General features: G+C 35.2%; 1 protein-coding gene across 2 annotated transcripts in view; it reads left to right on the top strand.

The window, feature by feature from the left end:
• Positions 1-13,711, top strand: part of LOC140445481 (3-hydroxyisobutyryl-CoA hydrolase, mitochondrial-like) — a 55,897-nt gene that overhangs the window by 18,482 nt on the left and 23,704 nt on the right. The window contains exon 1 of one of the 2 annotated variants that reach the window (XM_072537523.1): positions 8,912-9,049. The exons of the other annotated variant lie outside the window; for it this stretch is intronic. The gene's annotated coding sequence lies outside the window, so the exon portion shown is untranslated. Of the gene's footprint in view, positions 1-8,911; positions 9,050-13,711 lie in introns of those variants that run through there. 2 annotated transcript variants of the gene reach the window in all.

The raw sequence follows: 13,711 nt of genomic DNA, 5'->3' as shown, positions 1-13,711 counted from the left end.
ATGTGGCTTCGAAAAAATCCCAATTAAATAGAATGGCTTACTAACATCAAAACAAATCCCAACGCCATATCATCGAAGACAACATATTTCTGACCAAACCTAAGTGACATTCAATTCCATAAATCAAAAGAAATTAAGGCTACCGCAACCCTACGACTTCGTATTGGCTACCTAACACAAAAAAAAACGAATCGGTTGACCATCCAAATACATCCTAAGAACCGATCATAGCCAACACTCAGTCATCCTTCACGGACACAACAAAAAAAAATAAATACAACCAATTTCAGAAGACTAACTAAATTTACTTAGACTAGACAAAACTTTTGCTAGTCCGTTCTACTCCGACCTAAATCCTATCGGGATCACCAGTCGGGTTACTAATCCTTAAATCCTTAATATTCCAAATACCTTGATCCTTGCCATTTTCATCCTCTAAACTATATGTCCAGGGGGAAACTTTCTTCTTCACGAAGTAGGGTCCTATCCATCTAGGAGCTAACTTTTTCGTAAAATATTTAGCGGCATCTGACAACACAAAATTTCTCCGCCATACTGACTGATGGGGCTGAAATTCCTCTGGACGTCTCCGTAGATTATAGGTCTTCTCACACTTAGCCGAAGCTTTATCTAAACGTTTTCTAACATCAACAAATAATTCCTGGAGTCCACGCGATCGATTATATCCCATTTTAGCTACTTCGTCCTCCGGGTCTCCGAGTTTGTCCTTTCGGGAAAAATCTCGTCCATCCACTACCATCTTCCGACCGAAATTTATGAAGTAGGGATCTTGACCAGTCGACTCGTGGTATGCAGTGCGCGTAGCACATGCTAGTTTGGCCAAATTTTCATCCCACTTCCTATGGTTGTCAGCTATATAAGTTGCCATCATTGTTTTAAGGGTTCGGTTATAGCGTTCAGATGGATTGCATTGTGGATGATACAACGCATTATAACGAACTGAGACACCATAGGTTTCCATCATTTTCTTGAAAATACCCGAAGTATACTGGACACCATTATCACATAGTAACAGACGTGGAACTCCAAATACGAGAAAAACTTCTTCTTCTATTTTCTTAACGACATGCACGGCTTTTGAGGATCGCAACGGAAATACCAAAGAAAATTTACTAAACACATCCATTACCACTAAGATAAACTTATAGCCTTGAGTTGATCTTGGGAAAGGTCCCATAAGATCGGTTGCTACTATCTCCCATGGTTGAGTAGCTTTAGGTTGAGGAGTCATAAAGCCTTTGGGCTTACCTTGTTCCACCTTATGCATGGCACACAGTGAGCAACGTCCAACGTAACGAGATACATCACTCCGCAGTTTCGGCCAAAAATACTTCTCGTTAATACGCTTATAAGTTTTCAGGATCCCCATATGACCTGCTAAAGGACTATCATGACACAACTTCAGCACTTCCAATCGTTGACCCTTAGGAACGACTTCCTTCCAATTGTCCACTTCCTCGACCAAAAATCCATGACTGGGACGGATGTATTTATAAAGTTTGCCACCAGACATTCTCCACTGAGGATACTTCAAGGGATTAGACTCGATTTTTCTACAAAGTTTATCATACCAACTATCACCACTAGGAAGCGGTACAACCTCTTCAACCATATCAAGCACGGGAACTGACCGAGATAACAAATCGGGGACAACATGTTCTTTTCCTTTCCGATGCACAATCTTAAAGTCATATTGTTGCAATCTTACCGCCCATCGAGCTAATCTTCCAGTAGGATCCTTCAAATTTTGAAGCCATACGAGGGATGCGTGATCAGTCACGACCGTAAACGGAACACCCTCCAAATAAGGACGCAGTTTTTCGACTGCCCATAACACAGCTAAACATTCCCGTTCCGTCGTGGAAAAATTCCTTTCTTGACGCGTTAGTGATCTGCTCAGGAAACTAATTACTTCGTCACCATTAGGGCCTGGCTGCAATAACACGGCGCCCACTCCATATCCTGAGGCATCACATTGGACAACAAAAGGCAAATTGTAGTCAGGACAATTAAGTATCGGAGCAGAAACTAGACATTCTTTTATTTTCTGAAAAGATTCTTCACAACTCGGGGTCCAATTGAATTTTCTTCCTTTCTTCAATATCGCTGTAATTGGAGCTAGTAGTGTCGCAAAGGAAGGAATAAATCTTCGATACCAGGAAAATGTGCCTATGATGCTACGAACTTCCTTGACGGATGTGGGTGTTGGGATACGTAGCATAGCCTTGACCTTATCACCATCAACATGCAGTCCATTCCTATCAACCACATGACCCAAATACTTTAGTTCCGGTCTACAAAATTGACATTTATCCCAGCTAACGGTTAACTTAGCTTCTCTCAAGCGTCTAAAGACTTCCTCTAAGATCCTTACATGTTCTTCAATAGACTTTGTCACGATGACCACGTCATCCAAGTAAGTAAAAACATAGGGTTCCAACTCCGGACCGAGGACACGATCTATCAACCTCTGCCATGTAGCCGGGGCATTATGTAATCCAAAAGGCATTCTGCAAAACTGAAAAAGACCTCGACCAGGAACCGTAAAAGCAGTATAAGGCCTGGAAGCCTTAGCAACAGGTACCTGCCAATACGCCGACTTAATGTCTATGGTGGAAAGATAATGCGCGTTCTTCAATTTATTTAAAATATTAGAGATGTACGGTAATGGGTAGCCATCCCTCTCTGTTACGGCATTAAGCTTTCGATAGTCTACGCAGAACCTCCATTTTGGTTCTTCACCTTCTGGAACCTTTTTCTTCACCAAGAGAATCGGGGACGACCAAGCACTATTCGATCGCTCCACTACTCCTTTCGCCAACATATCTTCTAGCTCTTTATCAATATGGCTTTGGATTACTGGGGATACAGGATAGTAACGTTGTTTTATGGGTGCAGATTTACAAACAATCACATGCTCAGTGACATCAGTACAACCAAGAGAAGTGCCCATTAGTTCACGACTTCTATTAATAACTTCATCCAATTGCGACTTCTCTGCATCGGTCAAAATAGTTTGACCTCGGAGATGATCCACTGAACCTACCATTGCTGGAGCGTCCGAAAAATACCATTCGTTATGCCTCAAATCTGGAACGATACCCATAACACGCCAAAAATCAGATCCTAAAATCAGAATGTGCGGTACGTCCAAAATAACTAATACTGGCAAGACACGCAAGCGATCCCTAACCATGAAAGGTACTAAACATTCCCCCAACGATTCACACATCTGACCATTCGCCACTCTACAAACGGTCTTCTTCGAAGTATCCAACTCTAAACCCAAGTTTTGTAAAAATTTCCAACCAGTTCTTCCTACAATGGTCTTTGAAGCACCAGAATCCAATAATCCCAAAATTTCCTTTCCTAAGACTTTAACTTTCAAATATGGACGTTCATCTCCTTCGGAATGATGTAAAATAAAGTCTAAAATAGGACGTAGGTTGGTCGAGTCAACGTCGGCAACACCTCTTCGACCAGTTAGGTGCGCTTCCTTCCGTTTCCCGAATTACACGAAGGACAAGTTCTGACTGTAAACCCTTCTTTCTTACACTTAAAACAGTGAACAGCCTCCTTCTTCATTAAACACCCTACTGCCTTATGGCCTGACTGATTACAACGATAACAGACTAAAGTCCTAAACTTTCCTCTAGCTGACTCCGATTCGGATGAAGCAACAGGACCCTCACTAACACTACTACAACTTTCAGCATCCACACTGATATAAGCTAGGTCCTTTTCCAAAGTATTCATTTTCCTACTATTCGGTTCAACATAGTTCCTAATACAATCACGTCTTTCCTCCATACATCGACATAGAACACGAAGTTCCTCCAAGGTAGCTGGCAAAGGATCACGTAATCTATCTTGATAGAACGGATGCAAATTCCTAATAACTATAGACAATTTAACTTCCTCTGGAACATGACAACGCAAGCGATTAAAGTAACTATTCATTATTGCCAAGTAAACTCCAATAGTCTCAGACGAATGCTGAGTTCTCCTCCGAAGCTCTTCAAAAAGCGCTTCCCCATGGTGAGCTGACAGGTACTCCCTACGAAACTCTTCAACTAATTCAGCCCAACTCCCTACACGTAGACGAACATCTTTATAAAACTGATAGGCTTTATCCGAAAATAAATCTATACCTGATTCCAAAAGTATACTATCTGGTACATGACGAGCGAGACTCAATTCATTCACCATCTCAAAAAATGCAGAAATAGACATACCCCTAGCAGAACCTGAAAACTTTTCTATTCCCCATTTATGAGGAAGTATCATCCCAGAAGAAAAACTAGAGACAGACCCTGAAAAAACATTATTACTAGCTTGTGACATCGCTCCAGGAGAAGAAGCATGAACTTGTCCTACCCCTGCCTGAAAAGACTGATTTAAAACCGAAATCACATAGAGCGCTACTGGTACCGAACCAGATCCGATTGGATGCTGCTTATCATGTAAATCCTGTGACAACTTCAAAATCTCAGCAAGAAAGTCTGACTTAACAACCTGGGCTGCGTCTGCATCATCACCTGTTGGCAATACCATAAGATCAATTCTCCCCAAGACATGGTTAATCTGTGTCCGCAATCTCAAGGACTCAGCACAAGTAGGAGTTCCGGCAAACTTTCCAACAGCCGTATTCAGCTCCGCAAGTTTAGTCTCGATTGCAGTTTTATCCTGTGAAAAGGTGAATGGGTGCTCAGGATATCTAAAGCTTTCATTTGCTGCCTCACGACTAAGTGCATCAGACAGACTAGACCTCATAGACTCAACAGTGCCAGTAGACACTCCACGAATTTTGAGTTCATATTCCAGTTCCTCTTTCCTTAAGTAGTTGGGTACAAGTTTTCGCACCATCTTGCCAAAGTTCAAAATTTAAAAAAAAAATGTATCAACCGAAAGGAGCAAATATTCAAACAAAATCAAGATATAAGTAAAAATATTAACACACAGGTACAGTTTACTTTATTAATGGGAGCAAACCAAAAGCAAAATAAAAGTAATAGTCGCTTTATTCAATCTATAAAATTTCACAAAAGATTTTCAAAATTTCATTGTTTCAGAACAAATTACAAGTCACAACATAATCTCAAAAAAAGATTTTACATTCCCTAACATAACTAAGTTAAACCACAATGTAGAATTTCGAAGTCCAACTTCTCAAAAAAATAAATTTGAACTCCAACTGAAATAGAAATATTTCAAAGTCCTAATATATCCATAATTCTTCTAAGTTCCACAACACCACTTCAAAGTATCTTCTTTTAAGTTCCATTTTTGGCTTCTTCCAACTTCACGTCACACAAAAAAAAAACTAGTAAGCACTTCTTGGCATACACTTCCACTAAACACGAAGTTCTAAGACTACTACTAAGTGCAAAACCAGTGGTAAAGTAAATAAATCAAAGTTAGTCAATTAAAGCCCAAACACGTTAGGTTAACTAATTAAAAGGAATCTACACAAGGGGTTGACAAAAAAAGGTTAATTAATTAAGGGCCCCACGTTGGGCGCCAAAATATGTGGCGTACAAAACCGAATCTATATAAAAAAATTACAAAATGTACCAAATATAAATCAGACGTACACCCGGAAAGAAAAGTACTATACGGTGACAGTCTGGGAATGGCTCGCGGCTAGACAAAACAGTGGAGATGGTCGTGCGGTCCACAAAACAAAAAAAAATCCGAAGTTATATCAGGGGCGCCAGGTAAATTGGCCCACAGCCTTCCCTACGTTATTATTCAATAAACCACCAACTTACCAATAGGTTTACTACTAAAATACTAAGTAACAGTATACAACCTGAATAAATAAAAAAAATAAATGAAATTGTCAGATTAGAATTTAGTCAATTTTAATAAATAGATTCCCAAGATAGTTAAAAATAAATACATATTACAATATTATTTAACTTTACCATAGGCTTAATAAAAAAATAATATAAAAATGCGGCCTCTACTTGCCTAACAAAAATTCATAAGGTATTTCTATTTAACAGAACAAAATGAAAGGTAAGACGTATCAAAAGTACCGGACGCTAAGGGGTGTGCGGTTCAATACCAACCAAAAAAAAAATAATTAACGCAAATAGGACACCACGTGAGCTCAAGTGCGTGCGCAGAAAATAATATAAAAAAAAATCTCAAATATATAACCCCCCCTTAGACGCAGTTTACAAAATTAAAATAGGTATGTGTAAATATTGAATTAATAAAATAAACCGCAAATTATCTTTAAAAAAAAATCTGTAAAGTATTTGTAAATATGAAAATAAAAACTAACAGCAAATAATCTTTTAAAAAAAACTATTGTATTTCGCAAACCAAATTAGACGGCGCTTAAATCTTCCGTTGAAAATTAATTATTATCGATCCATACCTCGAATTTTCATATACTTCACCGCGTGGAATTCCAGTTATAGTTCAGCGTGTCTTCAATCCAAAATCCCATACGATTGCCGATGTACATAGACTTGTGTGACAATGTTGAAAAGTTGAAAATTACAGCCAGACGGAAAAATACGAAGAAGAAGAAGCAGAAAAAAACAAACAAACCAACCAACCAACCAACCCTGAAGCAAGAAAACATTAATTACCATCTGTGTCTAAAATAATTATTTGGAAATAAATATATTGATTTTAACACTTTGTTTATCTGCCTTTTGGCGATAATGGAGCAATACAAAAAAAAACTTGTCTCCGAACTTGAATGTATGAAAACTGATAAAAATGTGAATAGCTTTTTAGAGATGGGATAAAAAAATAACTACAACTTTTTAATTAATTAAAAACGAAATGTTCTAACACTCACCCTTCTTAGCCAGATTAGGGGTTTGAAATATCCCAAATTGGACCGAAGCGTAGCCGGCTATTTGGACTCGTGATTAAGGCTAATTTCTTGATCTAAATACGACTCCCGGTATTCACGTGTACTGTAGATCCGCTTTTTTTTGCGAAATTGTGGATATTCCAAAAAAAAACCATTCCACGAAGGCAGCAAATCCCCTTGAATATCCACACGGTTCGGACTAGTCCAGATCCCACATGGAACAGCAGCAAAAGCAAAAAACAAAATGCCGTTTTTAATCTAGCCCAACCTTTCAGTTACACCGTCAAACCTGGAATCACTTTCTTTCCGTCGTCTTTCCGAACACTTGACAACTTGACACACGGAGGTCACCGAATAATACCGAGATTCAAAAATTTCAATTTTATGATCCCAATTCTTCCAAGATAACTCTAGAAAGAACGATCTAAATTAGTTTCTTCACAAAAAAGAGGACGTGTTCCCTTAACTTCAGCACAATTTGCCAGACATTACCCCTATTTGAAAATTACTAATTTTATTTTCGCCACCTTGCTTATAATATATTATAGGCAACCGCTCTTACACGTCCTGAATTATTTAAATTTTGATAAAATAGAGGTGGGACTTTTTACTTTAAATTTGGAACGTAACAAAAGGTTTAGCTCGAAGGTCTCGACACACAAGATGGTCAAAACGCCGAGAACATGGGCCAAAATGATATGTACAAATATCTCGGATTAAAGCAATCACGAAAAATTGACCTCAAGAAAAATTAAAACAGAACTGAAACTTAATAGTAAAAATCTGTTTATTGCAATAAGTACATACCCATGTTCTGCGCTTTACCACTCTACCAATATTGTAAATTGGTCTAAATCTAATACAAAAATTTTTTAACCAAAAGTGAGAACAATTCTTGAAAAGGCTCTAAAACATTATCCACGAAGTGAAGTAGACAAAAAAACATTACCGATATATTTAGGGGGAAGAGGACATAAGTGGGCAATAAAAAAACAGATTGACAATTAAGAATTTTTCTAAAAAAAAAAAGGCTGAAATATCCTGTTTATATCTCGCAATTAGCGCAGTAGATGAGCTAACACCACTCAACTAAAGTGCTTAAATCATCTTTCTTTCCTTTTATAAAACAAGAAAAAATGCGCACTGGTTGAATGTTATGAGTCTAACCTATGGTCAAACCTATGCATGGGTCATTACAATGAAATCAGCCAAGATTATGTGCACAATACAGTGTCGAACCATTGGCAAAAGCAGGAAAAATGACTCCAAAAATAGAGGGTTTTTACTTGCCATTAAGGATCAAGTTATTTTAATAAAAAATTACCTCAAATATATTGCCAAAGACCCTGAAGTCACACGATATGAATATCAAGCTCAAGAAATCATTTAACATCTTACCGAGGGATGCCATGCGTTTGTCTGCACTGATTATAAAGAACACCATGACTCAGTAGAAAGGATTATTCACAAGGAAAAGGCAAGCAAACTGGGACGTCTTCAAATCGCACATACCCCTTATTATTTGTACTTTTCTGACATAATTTTGAAAACGAAAACTACAAGCTATACTGAGACCGCACTGCACTTCATTCCGATGAACCTACTACTAGAGAATATAAAATCGCTGGGTCTTAATAAACATCTATATAAGATCATGCGATAAGAAAGCGATACTATACTCTCACTATCCGGATGCGTAAGAAAAATTTCGGGAGATACTGTCCAAGTGATATTAAGTCACTTAGGGTTCGATAACAAGGAAAGAGTCCCACTCAATATTTTTGATATTGTAGGTATTTGGATTGAGTGAATTTTCCTCTTAGAGAAAGTGTGACACGTATGGCTTAAATCTGGATAAAACCAGACAAATGAACGAATGAATGAAAAAATTAATAAAACATGGGATGTTCCTTGAGGAAAAACTTAGCTTATGACAAAACTTTAAAAATTAAAAGGTTATACAAAAAATATACAATTTCGTAGACTAAACGGGCGATTTTTTACGTCAGCGAGTGTTATTATTACTAAAATAAGCACAATACACTTATTTAGATGTTTATAAACATTCACGTTAATTGCATGGTCGGAGACCTTGGTTTCCGAAATCTGTACGTAACCAGCTCGTTAAGGTACGAGTATATCAGAAAATATAGTGTTTAATATTGTTGATGCGACCGTGTCGAGTGTAAGGTAAGAATTTGTCATAGTTATTATTTTTCTACTTTGAATTTTGTGCACTTATATGGGAATACCTTCGCAATATTTTTAAAGGATATTACATGGCAATTACAGACAGATTAATTATTCAAATCTTTATTATCGTTTCGACTATTTACCGGGAAGCCTTATCCAAAACAAAGAATAATCTGTTTATCCCGTTTTCAAAAAATGTTTTACCGGCAAATTTAAAAGAATAAAGTTAAATTGTATGAAGTGAAAGGAACACAGATCTGATTCTTGTATTGAGTAAATTAGACTCATAAAATTATTACTACAATTTGATTAGGGTAATAAGGCAAACATATACCCTGTTCGTGACACTCAAAAAGCCAGGGTACTGAACGGTTTTTTTAATGTATAATACTCAGAGAAACAAATTCTAACCATTTTCTGCTTGAGATTTATTAATAATGTTTATTTATTGTTACAATTTAGTGTGAAAAAATGTAGTTTTTTGGCGTTTTTATTTTATAATTAAAAAATATGTCTTTTAAGCTTTACTGAAATAACCATCTTTTATAGCATACAAAAAGCTTTAAAATGACGACTTGCAAAAACTTATATACCATTTTCTGGTTTAGATAAATGCAAAATATTAACAAAGTTTTGAAAAAATTAATTTATAACTATTGCAAAAATTGCTCTAGGGTTTAAAATTTTTTGGTAAAATTAGGTCTCGTAATGCTTAATATGTGACCAAAATTCCAAAGAGAGTTGTTGAATAATTGTTTAAATTTAATAATAAATAAAATAGAACGCTGTTTTTTGCAATAACATAAGTCAGAAAAAATGCAGTTCGAAAAATTTTTCGATTACCAAATGAAAATGTATGTATTCTTTTTTTAAAAATGGTAAAAAAAAATTAAAGACAAAAATAATATTTACATATTATTGAAAAAGAATTTAAGAAAAATATGCTAATTTTTGACTTATAAACAAATGAAATTACTTTTTGGTTATTAATTGCAAATTATTTATTTTTACATATTAGGAAAGCGTATATTTTTCACGAATTTTAAAAGACAAAAACCAATGACCAATGCCAATAAGGCCCAAGTTAGAATGTAATTTGCGCGATTTTAATTTTAAATATTCACCGTTTATATAAAAAAAAGTTCAATTTGAACTTAAGGAGAACAGTCGGTAAAGCTTCAAAAATAAACTACAAACGCTGACCTCTTGCAGGGGCAAGGCAGGGAAGTATTTTATTCGTATGCTCCAAAAATAATATAAAATTTTTAGTCACGTACGTCACCAGAACAGCTCGATGGATCTTAATCTTTCTTTTTTAAATGTTATTTACTTTTCGAGTACTTTACGAATATGCAATTTGTTTGTTACTTAATTATTTATTCAACATTAGAAATTGTTTAAAAACATAAAGACAAAATTCTAAAGAATTCGATATTTTTGTTCTATTTTATTAAGTAACTACTACTACATATTATACTTGTATGAAATAATATCTATCTATATAAAAGTCTATGATGACAGGTCACGCTGTAAGTCCAGTAAACGAATGGCGCCATCTCGGAAAGAAATATGAACTACCATATTTCAATCATATTTTGTTCTTGAAACGATACGTTTAATTAATCATAGTGTATTAAGTATATGTTATTATAGTTCTTCTACTCATTGCTTCGTCCACCTCATCTCTGAAAGATCTTCGGGGTCTGCCTCTCTTTCTTCTTCCTATCGGGCTCCACTCTGTTATTCTATTTATCCACCGATTTTGGTCTGCTCTTCTGACATGTCCGTACCATGTTAATCTCTTCTGTTCGATGTAGTCTATTATGTCGGAGTTCATTCCCATTCTCCTCTTAATCTCCATGTTATTTATTCTGTCTCTTCTTGTTACTCTGCAGCTTCTCCTTAGGAATTCCATTTCTGTTGCTCTTATTTTGTTTTTGGTTTTCTTATTTATTGTCCAATTTTCACACCCATAAGTGAGGATACTTCTTGTCATGGCATTATATATTTTTTTCTTTGTTTTCATGCTGATGTTCTTATCCCATAGTACCGGGTTCAATTTTCGTATGCAGTCTCTTGTTTGTCCTAGTCTATTTTTTATATCTTCCTCCGTTGTTCCTTTGTTTGATATTATGAAACCTAAATACTTATACTTGTCTGTTCCTTTGATTTGTTTACCTTCGTCTATTTCCAGCTGTTTTATTTCTGCATTCTCCGTTGTTAGGTATTCAGTTTTCTTTAGGTTTATTTCCATCCCATTCTTTGTATATTCCTGCTCCAGTTTTCTCATCATAAAACTGAGGTCATCCTTGTCTTGTGCGATCACTATTTAGTCGTCGGCAAAACTTAGCGTGTATAGATATTCGTTCCTTACTGGTATACCCATTCCTTCGAACTTTCTTTTCCATGGTTTCAGGGTTTTTTCCAGGAATATTTTGAACAGGATGGGGGATGTGGAGCAACCCTGTAGTAGTCCCTTTGTCGTCTTAAATGGCCTGCATATTCTATTGCCCGTTTTGATAGCTACTTCGTTATTCTTGTAGAGTGCTTTTACCGCGTTTATTAATCTTCGTGGAACTTCGATGTCTTCCATTGCTTCCCATAGCTTGGTTCTAGGTATTGAGTCATATGCCTTCTTAAGATCAACAAAAGCCAGATGGACGGATCTATTTTTGGCCATTCTTTTTTCTATTAGTTGTTCGACCGTGTAAATGTGATCTAAGCATGCTTTCCCCGCTGTGAAACCTGCCTGGTCTTCTCCGATTTTATCTTGTATATATATTTCTAATTTTTCCTTTATGGTCTTTCCATACAGTCTGCCTATATACGATATAATGCTGATTCCCCGATAGTTTTCGCAGTTTTTTCTATTTCCTTTCTTGTATATTGATGTCATATATGCTTGGGTCCATTCTGCCGGTAAGTCTTCTCCATTCAGTGCTCTCTCAAACATTTTATGTATCATACGGAATAACTTTTCCGATCCGTTTTTTATCAATTCATTTGGTATTCCGCCGGGACCTTCTGCTTTTTTGTTCTTTAAAGTTTTGATCGTTCTTTTAACCTCAGCTAGGCTTAATTCGATTTCGTCATGTGTGTAGATTTCTATTCCGTCTATTTCTGATTGTTTGAATTCGGGGCGGTCTTCGGTTAGCAATTTTTTATAGTATTCCTGCCATTCGTTTTCTTTGATTTGACCGATCTTGATTTTCTCTGTCTTATTTCTTTGGAGCGACTTTAAGATGCGCCATGACTCTGAATTTCTCGTTCCTCCTATGTGCTGTTCTATCTCTGTGCATGTTTTTTCCCATCTTTCATTTTTTTCATTTGCTACTTTTCTTTTCACTTCTTTATTTTTTTTTCTGTATAGTTCCAAGTCCTGATAGTTTTTTGTGTTCAGGTATTTTATATGAAGTTCTTTTTTCTCTTTTATGCATGTTAGTGTGTCTTCGGTTAATTTCATAGTTTGTTGGGTGTATTTTTGGTCCACTTCTCCAAGAGCTTCTAGGGCTGCTGTCTTCATGCAGGTTTTTATGTGTTCGTATGTTTGTTCTAATGATTCATACCGAAACTCTTCTAGCTTTTGGTCCAATCTTCGCTTATATAGGTCTTTTATTGAGTCTTCTTCTAATAAATTGATTTTGAATTTCTTTTCTTGTGTTGAGCACGTATTGACAGGTGTATAAATATATGTATAAATTATGTATAATATATATAAATACAGGTGTATATATATAAATATATATATATATACATATATATATACCTATATATATATATATATATATATATATATATATATATATATATATATATATATATATATATATATATATATATATTGTGATGATGTTTTAATTATTGTGAATATTTTATTGAGCAATGAGTATTTTTTAAATGTAAATTTAAAACAAACTATCTTTAAATTGAAATTCTTATAAAATTAATTAAATTATATAGACAATGTAAATTTTAAACAAACTATCTTAAAATTAAAATTCTTATGACACTAATTAAATTATATTAACAAAATTTTGTACCTTTTTGTCACTGAATGCCTAAATGAAACTGTTCTCCAAAATAAAGATTTTAATCACCACTCAATGTCTTCGTTCTCAGCCTCGGTTATCTTTCTTTTGTAAACTTGCCTTGCCAAATACTCCACAATATTTTAATTATCAGCTTCCGCCAATTTAAAATATTTTTTTTCTTAACAGCATTTATATTTATTCTTCTTTTTAATATACCAATATCCAATCACCATATAACTAATATAATTTTAATTTCTTCTAATCTCCAACCAATATTCTTCTAATATACTTTCCAATACTATCTAATTTTAATATTAAATCACTGATTATTGCATACTTTATACTTTCTTCCTAATTCTGACTGACTTAATGACTTTATACTGAATTCATACTGACTGCTTACTAATTGTGTCCTCTTTTCTTTATACTGACTTTACTATCTTGAAAATCTCCCCAACTGACTAACTATATACTGATTGCTTACTGACTGACTGACTTTATACTGACTTCATAGTAACTGTCCTCCTTAAATTCAAATTACCGAGTATTTATCCCTTTTCAATGTTCCAGAACCATCTGGCAAGAAATCATATTCGAATTGTTCTATTACCTACATATATGAATCTTC

Source organism: Diabrotica undecimpunctata, chromosome 7 (genome assembly GCF_040954645.1).
Source record: "Diabrotica undecimpunctata isolate CICGRU chromosome 7, icDiaUnde3, whole genome shotgun sequence".
Classification (NCBI taxonomy): Eukaryota; Metazoa; Arthropoda; class Insecta; order Coleoptera; family Chrysomelidae; genus Diabrotica; species Diabrotica undecimpunctata.
The sequence above is the reverse complement of the archived record's forward strand: the minus strand, read 5'-3'. Positions and strand labels throughout refer to the sequence as shown.